This window comes from Ambystoma mexicanum, chromosome 13 (genome assembly GCF_040938575.1).
Source record: "Ambystoma mexicanum isolate Mex_15411 chromosome 13, UKY_AmexF1_1, whole genome shotgun sequence".
Lineage (NCBI taxonomy): Eukaryota > Metazoa > Chordata > Amphibia > Caudata > Ambystomatidae > Ambystoma > Ambystoma mexicanum.
Window position 1 is genome coordinate 762819446 of NC_090938.1, and position 20140 is coordinate 762839585.

The following is a 20140-nucleotide window of genomic DNA, read 5'->3' on the forward strand; positions in this document are numbered from 1 at the left end:
ACCACCACATGTTCAAAGGCCACAGAGTCGAGGAACGCAACCTCCAGATATCGGGAGTATTCGTCCACAACCCCCAGGAAGTGTGCACCCTGCGTGGTGGACCCAAAGTCTGCATGTACCTCCTCCCATGGGTACGTCCCTCTGGGCATTGCCTCAATGGTGGGACCTCGTTGTACGGGGGGGAAACCACCTGGCACCAGACAAATGCTGGCACATGCTCATCCACCCACTGCTCCAGTTCAGGGAACCACACTTTGAGGCATAGTCGGGCCTTTGTCTTTGCGGCCCCTTGATGGGCCAGACTTGGTACTTCCTGGATCTTGGCCTGCGGGACAACGATTCGGTCGCCCCTCAGCAGGAGACCTGTGGCAGAGAATGATAGTTCTTCCCTCACCTTCCACAGTTGTTCGAGCACCCCTTTTGCTTCTTGCGTGCATCCAGCCAGGGATTAAAGCACAGTCTTCCACGACCCCAGTTGCATAGCCGTCTTCAGGATGCGAACACATTCATCCTGGGCAGCTGCTGCCTCCAGATCCTCTAGCGGCATAGCATTCAGGGTGGCTGCTTCAACCACCATTTGTACGTGATCGTCCGCTTCCTCCGCACATGCGTCCGGTGCCTCTCCACTGCCACTCCCCGGGTGATGGGACAAGTAGTTTGCTGCATTGTTGGAGCCAGGCCTGTACACCAGCGAGACCCTGTACTCAAGAAGTGCGAGCATCCATCGTTCAATTCTCGCCGGTAGTTTTGACGATGACCCTGCCAGAATGGGGAGCAGCGGCTTATGGTGATTCACAACTGTCACGGGCCGGCCTAGGACATACAGCCTGAAGTGCCTGCACCCACACAGGACGGCAAGGGCCTCCCCCTCGATCTGGGAGTAGCGCTGTTCGGTGTCTGACAGCGCCTTGCTTATATACGCCAGTGGGTGGATTCTGTCATTCGGGCCAATGTGCATCAATACAGCCCCCAGGCCAAACGGGCTGGCCTCCACAATTATCTCCGACAGGAGTGCAGGGTCGAAAAACACCATTTTGTCTTCGGCCGTGATGGCGCCTTTGTCTTCAAACGCCGCCTGCTCGAGAGGGCCCCACTGCCACACCGTCACTTTCTTGGTGAGGGCCCACAAAGGCTCTGACCTGGACGCTAAGTTCTTAATGAATCGTCCACAGTATGTCACCATCCCAAAAAAACTCCTCACCTCGGACACATTTTCCGGTGGCCGGGCCTCTTTAATGTCCTTCACTTTCCTTGGGTCTGGTGACACGCCACCCTCCTTGAACATGAATCCAAAGAATTCAATGGTTGGCCGTAGGAACTCACATTTCTCCCTGTGGAGGGTAAGGCCCAGAGACTGCAGGCGCTCAAAATTCTTGGCCAGCTTGCGTAGATGGTCTACCTCAGTCTTTGCAAATACCAGGATGTTGTCGATGATATTCAATGCCCCGTCCAGGTCAGCCAGGGCACCTCTGATATTTTGAAATACCTCGGCTGCAGACGACACCAAAACTGAGTCTCTTACACCTATATAAGCCTCTGTGGGTGGTGAAGGTTGTTATGTATCTCGACTCTGGGTGATATCCGGCCCTTAGGTCAAGCTTTGAGAAGAAGCGAGCTCCTTGCAGCTCTGCAATAATGTCGTTGATGATCGGTGTCGGGTGTCCCCTCCGTATGGCTTTGTTGGGGAGCCTCATGTCAACGCAGATCCTTACTGAGTTGGGTTGTTTTGGTTTCCTGGCCACCACTATAGGGGACACCCATGGTGTGGGACCTTCAACCTTTTCAATGATGTCCACTTTTACTAAATTGTCCAGCTCCTTGTCCACTAGTTCTCTTAGGTGGAAGGGCACTCTCCGGTGTTTCAGAGCGATGGGCTGCATGGACTCATCTATGTGTAGCCTCAACGGATCTGTCATGATGCCTGCTCCCGGGGAGCTGGTTCAAGCCCTGCGTCCCCAAAAGCGGACATCCAGTCCCCAAGGAAAGACCCAGCAACCCCATGTAGGGGCCAGGCGCCAGGCTCATAAAAGACATCAGTCCTGACGCCATAGGCGCCAGGCTCATTATGGGAGTGCTTGGGTGCACTTACCTGATGCAGACCATGCTGCAGGATCCCGGCCTCCTTGAGGCCTGAAGGGAACTACTTTACCTGTGGGACTAATTTACCATCCGGGCGTGGTCGGGGAAGGATGCATACCTGATTGGAGGAAGGATACATACCTGGAACTTCTTCCAAGGCTATTTAAACCCCACCCGAACAGCCACACGTGCTTCGCGTTGTTCTGCATCTAGCAGCTGGATGCTCACCGTGTCTACTCCTGCATCCTGACTTCTGCCACGCCTGCCAGCATCCTGGATCACCTGCAAAGGAAGAGAAGAAGAGAACAGAAGAAGGAAAAGTTCTTACCTGCAAAATCCGCATCCCGGAGACATCTCGCCGACAATCCTGAAAAGGAAGACTTTTATTTAAAAGCTCATTGCGTCGATCGCTGCAGCGCCGCATTCCACTCACCTTTACAGGGCGCCTCCATGTTCAGCAGCGATCATCCGGATTCGCAGTCACGCCCCAGCGTCTGGGGAGAAAAAGGCAAGAACAAAAGGTGAGTGAGAGAAGGGAATAAGGTAAGCTAAATCTCCATGTTAAGACTTACCTGTTGATTCATTCCCTCTTCATTTCGGGTCCGCGCCGCATCCTGGCATTTCCGGACCCCGGCCCCTAAGGGGAAAAAGGAAATCAGCGTTAATGAACGAATGAAAAGACATTACCAAAAAACGCTCATTAAAGACTTACCTGATTTCTACAAGGATTTCACCTCTCATCTCGGGTCAGTGCCTGTTCCCCGGCATTCCGTACCCCGGCCCCTATGGGGAAAAAGACACTAGCATTAGTAAATTAATGCATGGACACAAGGGGAACCTCTTATCAAAAAACTTACCTGGAAGCCAAGCAAGTTTGGTTCTCACCAATCCGAAAATCCAGTGAAGTAACTGGATACCAACGCGCCCCTGCATCAGAAGCAGGATGGAGAGCTCGTCCTTCCAGACCCTCAGGTGAGATGCTATGGGGAATCACAGAAGGGTTTCGAGGAGGGTGAAAGGGGAAAGCGGGAGGCCGATAGCATTACCCCACAGACAGTTAACCCCCTATTTTCACCTACAGAAGGATACTTCTGCGAGCCAGACAAGCCAGATTTGGGGGCCCGGTCCAGACCGTCTTCCGAACCCTGCGCATCACCTTAGAAGAGGTCACAGCAGCGCGAACCAGGCCAGCGCCTCCGTGGGAGTCAGGTGAGCGTTACAGGATCACCAGCCATCTGTCCTATCCCTTGGAACAGGCCAGAGTATTTGTCCAGCAGGTCGTGAATGTCTTCCATGTATACAGAGTAGGCGAAACTCACGAAGACCAGGGCCTTGGCTGCCGCGCAGCCTAGCAGCATGTTAGTGCTGATTGGCGTCATGTAGAATCTTGCTGTGATCCTTAACCCTGCGTGCTCTATTTTGGCCACAAACACCCCATACAGGGGAATCGGCTCGGACCCCCCGAATGTAAATATACAAGCTCTGGGGGTGACCAGCTTTGGTGGGCTGTCCTTCGCATCATAATGTCCTTGGGCCATCATGTTGACAGACGCGCCCGTGTCCACCAGCACCGGGACGTGGGACCTGTTCACTGCAACAATGCACTGTGGTTGTCTGATTTTCGACTTGAGGGCCTCCACACTCGACACAAAGATGATGTTTTCCTCTTCTTCCTCGCCCACCTGGGCACCTTCCTCCCCTTGGTCAACTTGGGCCCCGTTTGGTGGGCGAGATTTCTGAAGGAGGCCAGATCGTACCAGGCCTTTGGGCACCATTACGGGCAGAGATGCTTTGCACACCTGTGTGTAGTGGTCAGCAAGGCCGCACCGCCCACAGGTTCTTCCCACCGCTGGACACTCGGCAAGGTGGGGCAGGTCGTAGCCTCACTTCTGGCACGCTTCTCCAGCTCTACTACCCTTTTCGCGTAAGTTGCCGCTGGGTCTCCTGGCACCTCTGCTGCCACACCCCACCGCACATACCTCCTCCGTTTTCACTGGGCGGGTTCCTGCTTCCATCATGGATGCACGTGCCTCCGAGACTTCGTGACAACGCCCCGGGTCCAGGATGCGAGCAAGGGTGGTCCCTGGTTCCCTCAGCACCTGTCGTAGTTTCCCTGACGAGCAAGCCTGGATTAGGAGGGTCCTGATCATGTCATGAAGGTCACCCCATGCACACGCCAGAGACAGGCTTTTGAGACGACCATAAAATGTGTCCAGAGTCTCCTCTTCCTTCTGGCGAGCCGATAGCATTACAAACCGCTCATAGTCTGCGTTGGCTAATGGGATGAAGGTATTGTGGAGGGCTGTCTTGGCTGCATCATACGAGGCATCGGCAGTCTGTAGCGATTCAAATATTTCTTGCAACGCAGGCCCTGCAGCATACAGCAGCATCGCCAAGTTACTGTCGTCATTCGTCTCCATGGTGGCCCTGAAGTACATGTCAAGACGGTCGACCCACCGCTTCCATCTGGGCCCCTGACTGGATGGAGTGCCTGAGACATCAAACTCCGGGATTGGCTGGAGCGCCGCAGGGGCCCACATTTGTGCCATGGCTTGAGGCACCGGTTAAACAATTGGTTGTGCCACAGGTGGAGGCTGCACTTGAGGTATCTGTTGGTCCGCAGGTTGCCCGCCGTCTTGATCACTAGGTGAACTCATGGGTTAAAGCGCACAGGCACCTCTGCAGGAAAGAGGCAGGGGCCGCAACTCACCCAGCCAGCACAGGCCTCGGAGGGCGTGAAGTACACCAGTCCAACAACTCATCCAGAGCCCAGTAGCCAGACCTGATGATGATGATTATCTGTAGCAGGCCCTGCAGGCCACAAAGTCCACAACTCTGACTTGAGCTCAGCAGCTGGTCATGATGATCATCTCCAGCTGCAGAACTCTGTGGATGGACCACAGTCCAACAAAGTGTTCCTAAATTGAGCCAGGGAGGTCCAGGCATAAAGCAGGCCTCAGCAGTCTTCTCCCAGCACCTCACCTTCACTTGGTGTAACTCGCCCAGAAAATGTTTTAAAAATTAAAATGTGGGCATGTGTGGGCAGATATAACTGCCTGCTATCATTGTGTCCAGGAATTGGGCCTGGATGGCAATCGTGGGCCCCTTCGGAGCGCTGTGATCATCCACTGCCCTATTCTCAAAAAGGCCACCTGCCGCGTGGTATCCACCCGGCCCACAGCATAGAATGAACAAATTCTCTTCATCCGCTCCGTTTAGACCGCTGGGCCCGGGCAACATACCGTACTCGTCGCCACTGTTGGGGGTTTGTCAGTGCCCCTGCTCGCAATGCCCGTGAGCCCCCAAACACCCCCCACAGACTCGGCCTCCAGACGTCTGCTGTGTTCGGGCTCCCCGGTTGCACTAACGCGGCTGGTAAGGCCCCCTTTATAGTGCACCCAGCGAAGTGCAATGTCACTCTGCTGCGTGCTACTTCCCTTAAAGGGGCAGCACCACAGAGATTTGCATGTGCCGATTTACAGAAGCCCACAGTTAATCTGTGTCCTTGTGTCCTGCGGTAAACCACTCTGCACGAATCATCGCGATGCGCTCTGCATTTCTGGGCATTTTAATGATGAAATCTGCCTCCAGGCAGTAAAGGAAAGTGCTACAGACTCCATGTAGCAAGGCAGCAAAACACCACGGTAAACCACTCTGCACCACTCCCTGCCTATGAGTTATGCTTTGGTGTCCCTTCAGTCTGCTGCGGCAGTCCGGTTGCTACAAAACAAAGGTGTAATTGTTAGTGCACAAATTATCACAGCTGCACGTGGCTTTCCTATACATGTACGCTGCACAATCACAGCTGCACAGGGCTTTCCTGTACACGTGCGCTTCACAAGCTCATGTAGCGGAACTCTGCACTTATTACTTTCCAGGGGCAGTCGCACATGGCTACACCATAACATGCATTCGTTTTATGCCAATGCGGTTAGAAGTAGGTCGCGTGGGTCGTTAGCTTTGTTAAACATGTGCAGGCTAATGGCTGCTTGGTTCCCACTGGGGGCGCGATGCGTGCATCACTTAGCTCTATGAGAGGCAGGGGCTAGATGATCCAGTGGGGCGAGGCCCCCCTCGCGTACCTCCCACTACTTCCCCAATGGAGCGCTGCGGCACTCGGTGAGTGAGGGGCCGGTGTGTTTCTCCAGTGGGGCATGGCTCCCTCGCATAGACGACCCGTGCTGGAGCTAGCTGGGAACACGACTTCTCGGCTAGGTGTCTCGAGTGCAAGCCTCGAGCTTGCATCTCTGAACATGCATGTTGACGTGCTGCCACGCCCTGCGTTTCCACTTTGCTATCTTTGTCCTAGGCAGTCCTGGGTAATGTAGTTCTATGATGTTGTTGCCTGCAAAGAGGGCAGAGGAGGATCCTGTAAGGGTGCAACAACTGGATAATTTTTCTGCTGTCTTTGCCGTGTGTTTGCTGTTTGCTGGGCTTCACTCGTATGGCAGATGCCATAAATCACATGTGGTTGGTTCCTATAAGCCCCAGCACTCCAGCCCTGACACCCACCCTTCGAACAGTGGGATTTCATGGCAACATTGGACATTAAAGATGCATACTTTCACAGAAAATACCTGTGCTTCCAAATATCAAACAAACACTACGAGTTCAAAGTACTCCCCTTTGGCATTTCATCAGCGCCAATGGTGGTCGCAATGGCAGTGGTAGTGGCATACCTGCCCAGAGAATCAATCCCAGTGTACCCTTATGTCAACGACTGGCTCATAACTGGGGAAAACCACAAATTTGCAAAAACACCCAGGCAACAATCAACCTGTCCTTCTCTATCAACAAGAAAGTCAAGTCTCGTCCCCAGTCAAATAAAACAATTGCAAACGCAGGAAGAGTTGGTTTTCCCCTCCAACGAGAGAGTACAAAACATGGCTTCCTGCGTTCATCTTGTTCCACACACACGGCTGCGCATGTGTCCGATGCGAGAGTGGCTAGCGAAACAATGGTCTCGGGCAAGCGGTCAGTGGGACGATCTAGTGGTTGTTTCACAAACCTTAGTACGCTGGTGGACAAAAGAGAACATGTTTAAAGGGAAACCTTTTCTCAGTCCACCAGTGGAGTCCACTCTCACAACAGACTCCTCACTCTCAGGATGGGGAGCCCATTACCTACATCACACTGCAGACGGCATGTGGACACAGACAACAGCAAAAAAAACACATCAACCTACTAGAGCTAGTAGCAGTCCTCAAATCCCTTCAAACATTCCAGAAACGCTTTGGGCAGACAGTTCTAATACCCAGACAGTACCACTGCCATGTTCTTAACAAACTGGGTAGGACACATTCTCTAAGTCTATCCCGGTCGACCCAAAAGATTTGGTAGTGGTCTCTCAAACGCAACATTTACCTAGTGTCAACATGTTCCAGGGGAACATAATTCACTAGCAGACACTCTAAGCCGAAGTCTACAGCTACCCCAGAACAAGAGCAGCAAATTCACGCAGATATTTTAAAGAATACCTTCACCCAATTAGGGCATCCACCTCTAGATTTTATTGCAGCAAAGCAAAATGCACAATGCCCAGACTTCGCATCCAGGTTTCCCCAACCAGGATCCAAGGGGAACACCTTGTGGATGAGTTGGTCAGGGAAATTTGCTTGCGCTGTTCCGCTGACTCCACTCCTCAACAGAATAGTATACAAGATGCACCAGTAACAAGTCGCTCTAATCCTGATGGCTCCAATGTGGGCTTGACAACCATGTTTTCCACAACTACTCAAACTAGCAATGTGCAAACCAATCCTGATTCTATACCTATTCAACATGATGTCCCAACACAAGGGGAGGACATTCCATCCATACCCTCAACCTCTGAACTTGGCGGCTTAGCTCCTGAAGTCCGAGTTCAGACATTTAAACCTTCCACAAAGGTGTACAGACATCCTAAAAGAAGCACGGAAGCCTAACGCAAAACACTGTTATTTTAACAAGTGGAGGAGATGTAATTTAATGCAAATCACGCAACATCAATCCAACTGACTGTTCTCCCTCGCACATAGTTCTCTAGATGCTTTATCTCCTGGACACTTTATCTCAAAACAAAATATAGTGGTGTAATGTATCAGTTGTCAAAGCTTTTATGGAAGGAGTTAAAAGATTATATTCTCCCATTTCAAATCCACCACCTGGTTGGGACCTCAATGTTGTATTCAACACTCATGGGTCCACCTCTTGAACCAATGCACAAAGCCAGTCTAAAGCATTTAACTTAAAAGACTGCATGTTTAGCGTCAGTGATTTATATAAGATGAGTCTGTGATTTTCAAGCACTTTGTCCAAGATCCCTTCATTGTCATTCACAAAGACGAGGTGGTTTTTAGAACTCATCCTAGGTTTTCACTTAAGTTCATATCAAGGTTCCATGTTAATCTATTTAACTTCCAGCTTTTTTCAACATCCTACAAATTCAGCAGAGAAGAGACGCCATACTCTAGATGTAAGGAGAGCTGTCATGTACTGCCTAAACAAAACTACACTGATAATGAAAACAGATCAACTTTGTTTCCATAGCGATTGGTGGAGAAGGAGATCATTTCGCTAAGAACTCCATCCCAAGGTGGATAGTCAAATGCATCCAGCGTTGCTACACGCTGTCAAAAAAGACACTACCCTTTACACCTAGAGCCCATTCTACCTGAGCACAGGGGCTACTTTAGCATTCATTGCAAATGTTCCTTTAGATGCAATTTGCAAAGCTGCTACTTGGAGTTCCATGCATACCTCTACTCCATATTACTGCTTAGGCACACACTCTAAAGCAGATTCACAGGTAGGACATGTGGTATTAAAATATCTATTTGCTGTTGTGCCATCACACTACCCACCTCATTCTCCAGCACTGCTTGCTAGTCTATGCATAGCATGTGATTGTAAGCAGATCCAGAAGCCTCAGAAGGCATACATTACTCACCATAATCGTATTTCTGATGCTGATAGGTGTTGCAATCATTGAGACCCCAGATGTTGCCGCACCCGACGGTGGACCTAATGCATCTCCTAATGATGATCAGTTGTTGTACAATGACTTACTTAAAAGGGCTCTCAACATTTCCATATCCGCACAGAGGAAACAGTAGGAGATGGTACTGACTTTGTCGAAAACATTCTCTACAAAAAGTAGGCAGTCAGCCAAGCAATTCCTTTGCTACAAACAATTAAAGAGAATTAGCCTGGCTTTTTCTACACCTGCACTTACTAGTGCAGTCAACCCGAGAGTTGAAAAAATACTTAAACCCTCACCTTCAGACCCTTTATACATTAGGGGACATGTAAAACCTGACTCCCTTGTAGTCACCACTACCAGAAAGGGAGCTGTGTGCCACTCTGGTTTTCAGAAGCACCCCCTAATAAAGAGTGCAAACGCTTATACACATTAGGCAAACACATGACTACCTCTGGAGTGTGCAGAACCAGAATTGCAAACAATACCACAATGCTTGCAAGTTACAAGTATACCGAATGGGATGAGGTGCTGAAACACCCTGAAACACCTTGACTCAGTGCCTGAACATGCTAAATTGAATTTTATCAAGATCTCTACAGAAGAGAAGCAAGCGGCAAAGAAGCTAGTTAAAAATGTCTTACTCAGCGACACTTCAGGGTGAATCATTGCTGAGGGAACCCTACTAAAGACACTTGTGGCTCTGTGATTCTGGGTTTAAACCCAAAACTCAAGCAGCGCTTGCAATTGAAGATGGCAGTCCATTGATGACCAATTTGAGACTGCAAAAAAGGAACACAAGACTATAAAGACAAATTACGATAAACGGGCATCTTGCCCAGTCGACATTTCTGTGTGATTGCAAAGGAGACGAAATAACCTTGACTCAACTGGGAGCCAGTGCAGACCACGTCTGGCCTCCAAGACGTGGTCTTTCCGAGCAATTCCTGTAACCACTATTCTGTATCACCTGTAGCCGGTTGCTCTCCGTTTTTTATTGATACCATACAACGGACTACAATAGTAGTCGATCTTGGCACCCACAATGGCCCTTGCAATAGTCTCAGCATTGGCTTGATTTATGAAGGGTCAAAGGTAGGCCAGAAGCTTAATATAATAGGCTGAGGATGACACTAGCTACCGACATGCGCCTTCATATTTAGATGTTGGTCCAAAAAGACGCCCAGCTTATTAACCTTCTTTAGAGAGACTATTCTGGTGTCCTCAATGTAAAAGCTCCCATACGCCAGATCTAATTTTTTTTTTATCATGTTAGGAGTACCAACGACCATCAGCTCTGTCTTGTCTATATTCAGTGCCAGGGAAGTTTGAACATACTTGTCGTAGCCAGGGGTTCTATAGATCCAACCAACCATGATTTGGGGTGTCTGGCTCCTTTTTATGTTCCCCAAACTCAGTCTACCTCCTATCCGCCCAACCAACAGAAGGGGTTTCGCAGAGGGGAAAGGGCGGGGCAGGGTTGCAGCCTCTAGAGTTTCGGCTCCCCCACCAAAAGAAATTTCCAATTCATGTTCCCTCCCATGCATCCCCAGCTAGGAGAGTCGCATAACACTATTCACACAGCAATGGGAGGGGATAATGTCAGATTGCTGGGTACTCGCAACAATGGCAAAAAGGGTACTCAATAGAGTTCATTTAAACACCATGTCACCACCCTCCTCCTCGTACAAGAAGAATGTCTTTGGAACATTTCCTTACACTACAGTAGAAGATTCAAATACTAGTGAGAAAAGGAGCAATAGAGCTTGTACCACCTCTAGAGGAAAATCAAGGTATTTACTCAGTGCACTTCTGTTCCAGTTCTGGACCTGTGCCCTGCAAACAAATATGTTGAGCCTCAAAAAATCAGGATGACTAAGTTGCAGGAGGTAGTTACCTTGCCAAAACGGGGGATTACATGACAACATTGGGCATGAAAGATGCATACTTTCATATTTCAATGTTGCCACTGCGCACAAAATACCTAAGTCAAAATAGGGGACAAGCACCATCAATTCAACCCCCCCTCCCAAAACCTCTTCTCAACAAAGTAGTCCACAAATAACACTTACCATGATGACTCCAATGTGGGTGTGACAAATGTAGTTCTCACACCCACAAATGATGTCCCTGTGTCCTCCTCTCAAACTGCCATGTCCATCCAACATGTCACAGAAACCAAGGAGACGACATTCCACCCGCACCCTCAGACATTGAACTTGGAAGCCTGGCTCCTGAGGTAATAGAATTGGGTCACATAGACCCAGACCAAAGGTGCATGGATATCCTTAAAGAGGCACGTAAACCAAACATACAGCATTGCTATTTTAACAAATGGAAGTGTTTTGTGTCATGGTGCAAGACACCTTCACTCAATCCAATTGAATGCTCCCCTTCAAACATAATACATCATCTACTATATCTGTTGGAATCTGGCTTAGTCTTCGACTCATGTAAAGTACACCTAGCTGCTCTCTCAGCATACACCACTTCACAAAACAAGGTTTCATGATGGAAGGTGTCTGTAATTAAAGCATTTATGGAGGGAGTCAAAAAATGATACCCTCCAATTTCTAATCCTGTTTCCAGCTGGGACGTAAATATTGTACTTGCAACGCTCATGGGGATATCCTTACGAGCATATGCGCAAAGCCAGTCTTTTCTCACTTATAAAACCGCTTTTCTTGTGGCTATTCTATCTATTAGAAGCACTTTATCCACAAAGACAAGGTAGTACTACGCACACACCTGTGCTTTTCACCAAAATGTATCTAAAATGTCCATGTGAACTGTGTTTTTACAACACCCCACAAATGCAGCAGAAAAAAGCATTCATACCCTAGATGTAAGAACGACTGTGTAATGCATTACCTACAAAAGACTAAACCTATCAGAAAAACACTGTTATTTGTATCGGTAGCCACAGGATAAGAAGGTGGCCCTCTCTCTAAATCAGCATTTTCAAAATGGATTGTGGACTGCAACCAACATGGCTATTCTCTTGCTAAGAGAACCTTTCCATTCAAGCCTAGAGCACACTCAACTTGAGGCACAGGGGCAACTCTAACCTTCCTAGCAAATGTGCCCTTAGATGCCATTGAGAAAGCTGCACTTGGAGTTCAATTCACGCTTTCACCCAACATTACTGCTTAGACACGCATTCTAAGGGTGATACACGGGTGGGACAAGCAGTGTTAAAACGTCTTTGCAGCGCTACCTTCTCACAACTCACCTCTTTCTCCAGGTACTGCTCGCTAATCTGTGCAACGCAGGTGATTCTAAGCAGATCCTCATGCCTCAGAAAGGCATACATTACTCACCCTAATCTTATTTCTGGTGCTTGTATATGCTTGGATTCACATGCAGCCACCCTTCCTCCCCTCTAGGAATTGAAGGTTCTTGGGAAAACAATAGATTTTTTACACACCTCATGATAACTACCTATTCTCCACGCATTCACTTTACACTCCCTCTTGTCAGAAGAAAATAATCTGAGGGAAGCTCGATGTGTTTGGTATCATGGGTACAGTCAACTTCACATTAGGGAAAATATTACAAAAAAACACACCCAGTGGACGTCCTTTTTTAAACTTCAAAAACTTCATGTGCAATACTCTGCGCCTCCCACCAGATGTCAGCCTATGCAAAGCATGTGAATGTAAGCAGATACAAGCATCAGAAATACGATGATGGTAGGTAATGTATGCCCTTTATTTTGATGTTAATTGATCTGCCAGTTAAAGTGGTGATAGTTATACTTAGTTTTATTGACAAGCTAACCAATGTACATGTGTGTGTAATGCTCAATTATCCATCTTCTGGCTGCCATCTGGTCTTATGCTGTGCAGTATTGTGGATAATACTGGCACAGGTAGAATAGCTGAGTGGCAACACGCTCCGCAGAGCAACACAGGTTCGAATCCTGGGTCCGCGCTTAAAAACCTCTTAACAACATATGGATGTCCACATGCTAGATTATATTCTTATATGAAAAGGCAATGGGTAAAACGCTGCACTAATGGGCAAGTAAACAAGAACCTGGGGTCCAAAAAGCAGTTCTCCAGCAGGCGGTTTGTGGTTTCCAGAGGTGGTCACTGTGCATGTTTGGCAGCAACCGTAGTTTTCAGCAATTAACCTGTGTAGGCAAGTCCTCAAGATCCTGGGGGAGAACTATTACTGGCGGTTCTTTTTTGTTGAGGGCCCAAACCAGAGGTGCTGAAAAGTGAGGAAGCTGTGGTCGGTGGTAGTCTGCGAAGCGGGGTTCCTCTATCATCCATTGGAACATGATTCTGAGGCTGGGTTTGCCTTGAAGACCCCCTGGGAAGGACTATTATTGATGATTTGTTTGCATGACAAAGGGCAGCATAGGCCACAGGAGCTTCCCAGATGGGGAGGGGGTTGGGGAGCTGGAACACACTGTACCTCCTTGGTGTCCTGTGCTGAAGAAGCTCTGCTGCAGGGCCTTGTCCATGCCAGTTGGACCAAAGGTGCTCCCACTTCTGGCCTGGACAGGACCCTGGCAGCAACGGTGTTCCCGCTTCTGGATTCGGTGATGCATGCCTGGACAGGGCCCTGGCAGCAACGGTGCTCCCGCTTCTGGATTCGGTGATGCATGCCTGGACAGTGCCCTGGCAGCAACGGTGCTCCCGCTTCTGGATTCGGTGATGCAGGCCTGGATAGGGCCCTGGCAGCAACGGTGTTCCCGCTTCTGGATTCGGTGATGCATGCCTGGATAGGGCCCTAGCAGCAACGCTGCTCCCGCTTCTGGATTCGGTGATGCAGGCCTGGATAGGGCCCTGGCAGCAACGCTGCTCCCTCTTCTGGATTCTGGATGCAGGCCTGGATAGGGCCCTGGCAGCAACGCTGCTCCCTCTTCTGGATTCGGTGATGCAGGCCTGGATAGGGCCCTGGCAGCAACGCCTGCGGATTCGGTGATGCAGGCATGGTCAAGCCTTTGAGACAAGGCATTTCAGCAGGAGATGGGATTTGTTATCCTGCTCTCGCTCGATTAGAGGGAAGGAGCAATGCACTCTGTTCCTTCTGGTGAGGCAGAGTGTCTCCTTTGGATTCAGTCTAGCATGAAAGCATGCTGGTGCAGAGCTTAGGTCCTTTCCCCAAGCACCAAGCCTGGACGTGCAGGCACAAAGTTACAATCTACTTTGATTGCCCTCAGGATACACTGAATGGACTGGGCACTCAATCTCGCACACAGCATTATTCAAACAGGTGTTGAGCCAATGGTTTCCTTCTCTCAAGCACCCTGGAAGGGCTCCTGTACATATATAAAATTAATCTACACTGTCCCAGTCAGGAATCTGTCGATAAGAACTGGTTTCTGCCTCATTGCAGTCCCCCAGGCCTGTGTTAGAGATCCAGTGGCCACATGTGTACAGGCGCGTTATAAAGATGGCCACTTCTCCCCACACACAGTGAGTCGTCCTATTACCCCCTCTGTCTTCCAAGCAAACTAAGGTCACCTCTATTTTGTGAAATGGAGAATGGTAGAAAAGAACAGACAGGTGAAATATTTCTACCCAAATGGAGACTTTTTACCAAAGCAAAAAGCTACCATCAGTGTAGCCCCATGTTTACCTCAGGGGGCTGGGGTACCCTTTCTGGGGCACCGTAGTAGTAATCCCCTGGGCTGTGCTGTGAGGGCCTTAACGCTGGTCCCTGGTGCTGTTACCATCTGCAAAGCCTGAGTGCGCAGTGATTATTTCTATATGCAGCCTGGTTTTCAAAACCCAGGTGCTGATAGCAATGCATGTGTGTGAAGAAACTGGTCAAGCTTGCTAGAACCTGCTCTTTCAAATCAGCCAGTATGACCTCCAGGGACGTGGAGGGCGGGATCTATGCAGAGCCCCTCTTGCCCACCCAATTATCGTGAACATTGAACAGGCGCATCTAGCCCAACTTGGTCAAGGTCGGGCAGTAAGCCTTCAACTTTATACATTGTGGCAGTGGGGTAGTGGTACAATGGCCGCACAGCATGCCACTAAATCAAACGAGGGAGTATAAAAAGTGCGCTATTGATACCTGAGCGCACACTAAGCAATTCAAATAACAGTTCAGGAGTATTCTCAAACTACTACCTTCTAAAATAAGTGTCCCAACACGTAAAGTCCCTCTGTGCTAAGGTGGGTGGGCCTAGTGCTTTTAAGAGTGACAAGAAAGAACCTTTGTAGGGAGTCAGGGGGAGGAGGGGTTTGGGGAAGGGGTCTTGTGAAGCAACCCGTATTGGCAAAGCCAACAGGCGAGTCAAACGTTCCAGTGATAAAAGTACCAAAGATTAGTGTCACTTTACCTCATGTAACTAGCGCCCAATTGCCTGCGTCCTTGCGCTCTTTACAAATGCAGATCTCAGAAGAGGGCTTTTGCCATGTTCGATAAATTACCTAAGTCGCGAGTGCCACAATGAGTCGAGAGAGAATGTAGCATCCTCCCTGGAGATGCTGAGCGGGGCTAAAGGGGCCGTACTAGTAATGCAGGATAATTCACATGAAAGTGCTTGAATTACTTTGCTAGTATTAATCACGAGACCTTTATTTCCCCGCTTGCACCTTAAGCCCCGCTTCGGTAATGTTCCAGTAATGGTAGCTTTAATGTGCTCTCTCGGATCTATAATATTGTCACTTGCATAATCACTAATGACAAGGAAAACAAAATGACCACAATCAGAACATCAGTTTGTCCTGTTTCTGTACTTTTGTGGATAACATAAGGTATGAGTCCATTAAATCCTAAACTTTGACATTTTTTTTTTGACAGGTACATTTTGCTGCAGCTGCCCCTGGACCCCCTTCCATTAATTATATCCCTAAACCCACCCCACATATAAATGTATTCCTGAAGCTTGTGGAATCTGCTTAGATCACATGCTGTGCAGATGCAACATCTAGTGGAAGCTGCAGCGAATTACAGTGGTTTTCGAAACTCGAAAAGGGACTTCTACAGGGCGTGCTAGGCATGATTACGAGTATGGTGAGAATGTATGCCATACATATGCAGCAAAAAGTGCAAAACAAATTGCGACCAATTCGGGCATTCAGTAATCTACCAACACCTACCATAATACACATATTGCATTCATGACGTGTGTTTTACTGTTTGATTCCTTGTGGAATCCCAGGTATGATTTGAAGAATTGAAAGTTTAACTTGAGTGAAGAGTGGTTGCATGTAACTTGGCTAGTCCCATTTTCCTTTTCTCAGACGCTGCTGTTCTGTTGTTCCCCGCACCTAACTGCTAGACTACCTCCTGTAGGCTAGGATTGCCTGGGAGGCTGGTCTTCTAGTTTGATTTTAAGTACCCCCTGAATTGTAGCATTTACAAGCGAGCATAAGTAGCCGCTCATACTCTGGTCACAGTAGCTCAACTCTGCATCTAATATGAGAGACCTTAATTGTTCCTCCAGCTAGGGGGAGCGGAGAAATAACTTTTCTAACCTGGAAATAAACCGTGGTCGCACAAGGAGACGGTCCTCTTGGCTATATCTATTTAGGCTGTTACCCGTCATCTCGATGCCTAAATGTGACCCACACAGACATCTTCAGGGTAGAAATGGCGATAGACGCCCCCCCCCCTATAGTATGATGTAGCAGTGTATGCTCACATGGAATTTCAACCTTGCCGTTTTTGCAAAAATATATAAAATATGCAGAGTTTAAAACTAAATGTACACTGAAAGAAGGATCACCTACATTTAAACTGTAGCTGTGAATGCATTTCTGTTCCGTCTGGGTAAGCGCCATCTTGGCCGATATGTCCCTTAAGCATTGGATGTCTTCTGTGTAAGTCTGTCCTTTTGCAACTGTGCTTTGCAGTTCTGTCCTGATCATAGATGTTAATGTTAAAGGACATTTGTACCGCGCACTATCACCACCGTAGTGGTCCCTTGGCGCTCTGGCGGCTCTGATAGAGGAGGGGAGGTTGAGTTAGTGGGAGGAAGCAGGAAAAGTGCAAGAGAGCAGTCGTGCTGTTGGCGGCCTCAGCCCGGTGGGTCCGTTGGCTGGGCCTGGGGGGTTTTCGGCCAGTAGTCATCGTGTACTGTTGTGCAAGGCTATGTGTTTTTGTTTTGTTGTTGCAATGTAGTGAAGTTTGTGCGGTTTATTGTGCTGTAGGTTTTGGTTGTGTTTGGTTTGGAGTTTGAGAGGTGTATGCTGAAAGGGAAATTGTTAGTAGGGTTGATTAGTTTGCGTCTCTATCCTGAATTGAAGCGCTTGGCTTGCGTAGTCTCCCCTGTTGCGGCTCTGTCCTGATCTGGGTCTGACTGGCATACAGGTTCCATACTCCTCTAGACCCCGCCTCTAATATGCTCTCTGATAGGTCCCCTTATCCTCCATTTAGACTCTAGTGGGCCTGCTTATGACAACCTCTCAGGTGGTGGGGGAGATTGCCAGTGTCTCAATAATTCCACACCAATCTGGTACCTGGCGGCAATTGGCGAAAGTGTTGGTGGGATTGTCTGGGTTAGTTGACTCAGTCTCCGTGCGTGCCGCCTGTGTTCCTGTCTATCCGATGTCACCCGTCCAGCTGCCCTGGGCTTTACTCTCCCCGGTCAGGGATGTCCGTGTCTTTTCGGTTTAGTCATCCCTTTTTCCAGTTACGTTTTCCAGGTTTAGTCTGTTTTGTTGTAGAGCCAGGTTTTTAGTGATTTCCTGAATTTTAGGTGATCTTCAGTGTTTCTTATTTCCTTTGGGATGTTCCAGGTTTTTGCGGCTAAGTGGTAGAAGGAGCTGCCTCCAAGTTTTTTCTTGAGGAATGGTTTGAGTTCCAGGGGCATTTCGTTGCTTGATCAGAGGGTTCTTGTTGGTTTGTAGACTGTTATTTTCTTTTGTAGGAATTCTGCTCCTTGTCCGCTGATTGCCCTGTGCGTTATGCACATTGTTTTGAAGGTGATGCGATGTTTAACTGGGAGCCAGTGTAGGGTTTTTAGGGCTGGAGTGATGCGATCTCTTCTGGATAGTTTGAGGATTAGTCTTGCTGCTGCGTTTTGGATCCGTTGCAGTTTCTTCAGGAGGTATTCAGGTATTCCGAGGTAGAGGCTGTTTGCATAGTCTATTTTAGATATGATTAGGGCGACGATAGTGAGTGTTTTGTGCGCGAAGGAGAGGAAAGGTAGAATTCTTCTTGCTGTTCGGAGGAGGAAGAAGCATTTCTTCACTGTTGCATTTATTTGTGGCTCCAGGGTTAGGTTGTTGTCCATTAGGACTCCCAGATTTTTTACTACCTTCGATGGTGTTGGTGCGTTTCTCATTTCCGTAGGCCATGGGATGGTGGTTTTGTTCTCTTGGTCTTTGGGTACGATCATGATTTCTGTCTTTCCTGGGTTGATTTTCAGGTTGTTGGAATCCATCCAGTCGAAGACTTCTTTTAGACAGTCGGTAAGGGTTGAATGGTCGGTATCGGTGTCTTTGATTTTGTAGATGATCTGAGTGTCATCTGCGTAGTTGTAACATGTAATGTTGTATTTTTTGAAGATTCTGATGACCGGAGTCTGGTAGATGTTGAAATATAGTGGAGATAGTGAGGATCCTTGTGGTACTCCACAATCGTTAACTCGTGGAGTGGATTTGAAAGGTTTTATCCATACGGTTTCTGTTCTGTCTGTTACGAATGATTTGGTCCAGCGTTGTGCTGTGTCTGTTATGCCTGTTTTCTAGTCTTTTGGTCAGGGTGTCGTGGCTAACGTGTCAAAGGCTGCGGAGAGGTCGAGCAGAATAAGGGCTGAAGTAGTGTTTGAGTCTGCGTTAGTTTTGAGGTCATCTCACATGGATAGTAGTGCTGTTTCCGTTCCTCTCGCTGGTCTGAGACCGATTTGAGCTTGGTCTAGCAGGTGGTGTTTTTCTACGTGTTCTTGGGTTAGTTTATATACGTAGGTTTCTAGAAGTTTCGCAGGGTAGGGGATGTTAGAGATCGGCCTGTAGTTGGAAAGGTCATCTACGTCACCACTTGTGTTTTTTAAGAGTGGCGTGATGTATGCTGATTTGAAGATCTTCGGTACAGTCCCTGTTGATAGTGATAGATTTAGAAGGTTTCTGTAGTGTTCTGCTGGCGATCCTTGCGCGAGGATTGATTTGTAGATGTCTGGGGGACATGGGTCCATGGGTGATCCCGCTTTCTTGCTTCGTTGAACCAGCATTGCGAATGCCTCTGCTGATATTTCAGGAAAGCTTCAGAGTTTGTATTGTGGTTCCGAGATGGGTTCGTTGGGTTGTATGTTGTGATTGGTTGGTCGCTTTTTTATGGTTTGCCGGATGTCGTTTATTTATTTTTTGAAGTGATCTGCCAGGTCGTTGCATAGTTTTTCCGAGGGGGTTGGGGTGTTGTCACCGCCTGGTGGGTTTCTCATTTCTGCAATGATGCTAAACATTTCTTTTTGTGTGTTGGTGGCATTATTGATTCTGTCATCGTAATGTCTTTTCTTTGCCTTTTGAATTTCATTCTTGTATGCACGGATTTGTTTCTGGTACAATGTTTTTTTCCCTGGGTTGTATTCTTTCCTCCATTCCAATTCCATCTTTCTGTTTTCCTTTTTCATGTCGTTTAATAGTGGGGTGAACCATTTTTGTCGTTGCTCTTTTTTGGGATGGGGTGAACGTTTTTTCCGGGGCGATCTTGTCTATCGTGTCTGCGATTCATTTGTGCAGAATCTCACTTTGCCGTCTAGGTCAGCTAGCTCCAGTTCTTTAGTTGAAGGTTTCGTTAATTCCAGTTGTTCGAATAGGTTGTTTTTTTTTTTTTTTACGTGTTTCCAGTTTCTTTTGGTGGTGGCTGTGAGTTTCGGGTGTTGGATGTATTTGTATCGGAGGTGCTGTGGTGATGAGTTTTTCTTTGGCGAAAATTGCGTCTAGGGTGTGACCTGCCGAGTGTGTTGCTCCTTTGACTAGTTGTAGTAGTTTCATGGTGTTGAGTTGTTCAATTAGTGAGTTTTGGGAGTTGGTGTGGCTGTCTTCAAACTAGATGTTGAAGTCCCCCAGGATGATTAGGTGTTCGTGGTTGATGGCTAAGTTGGTGATGGCTTACTTGAAGTTATCGACAAATGTTGCATCATATGTTGGTGGTCTGATATCAGGATGAATGTGATGTTGGTTTTTGGGTTCG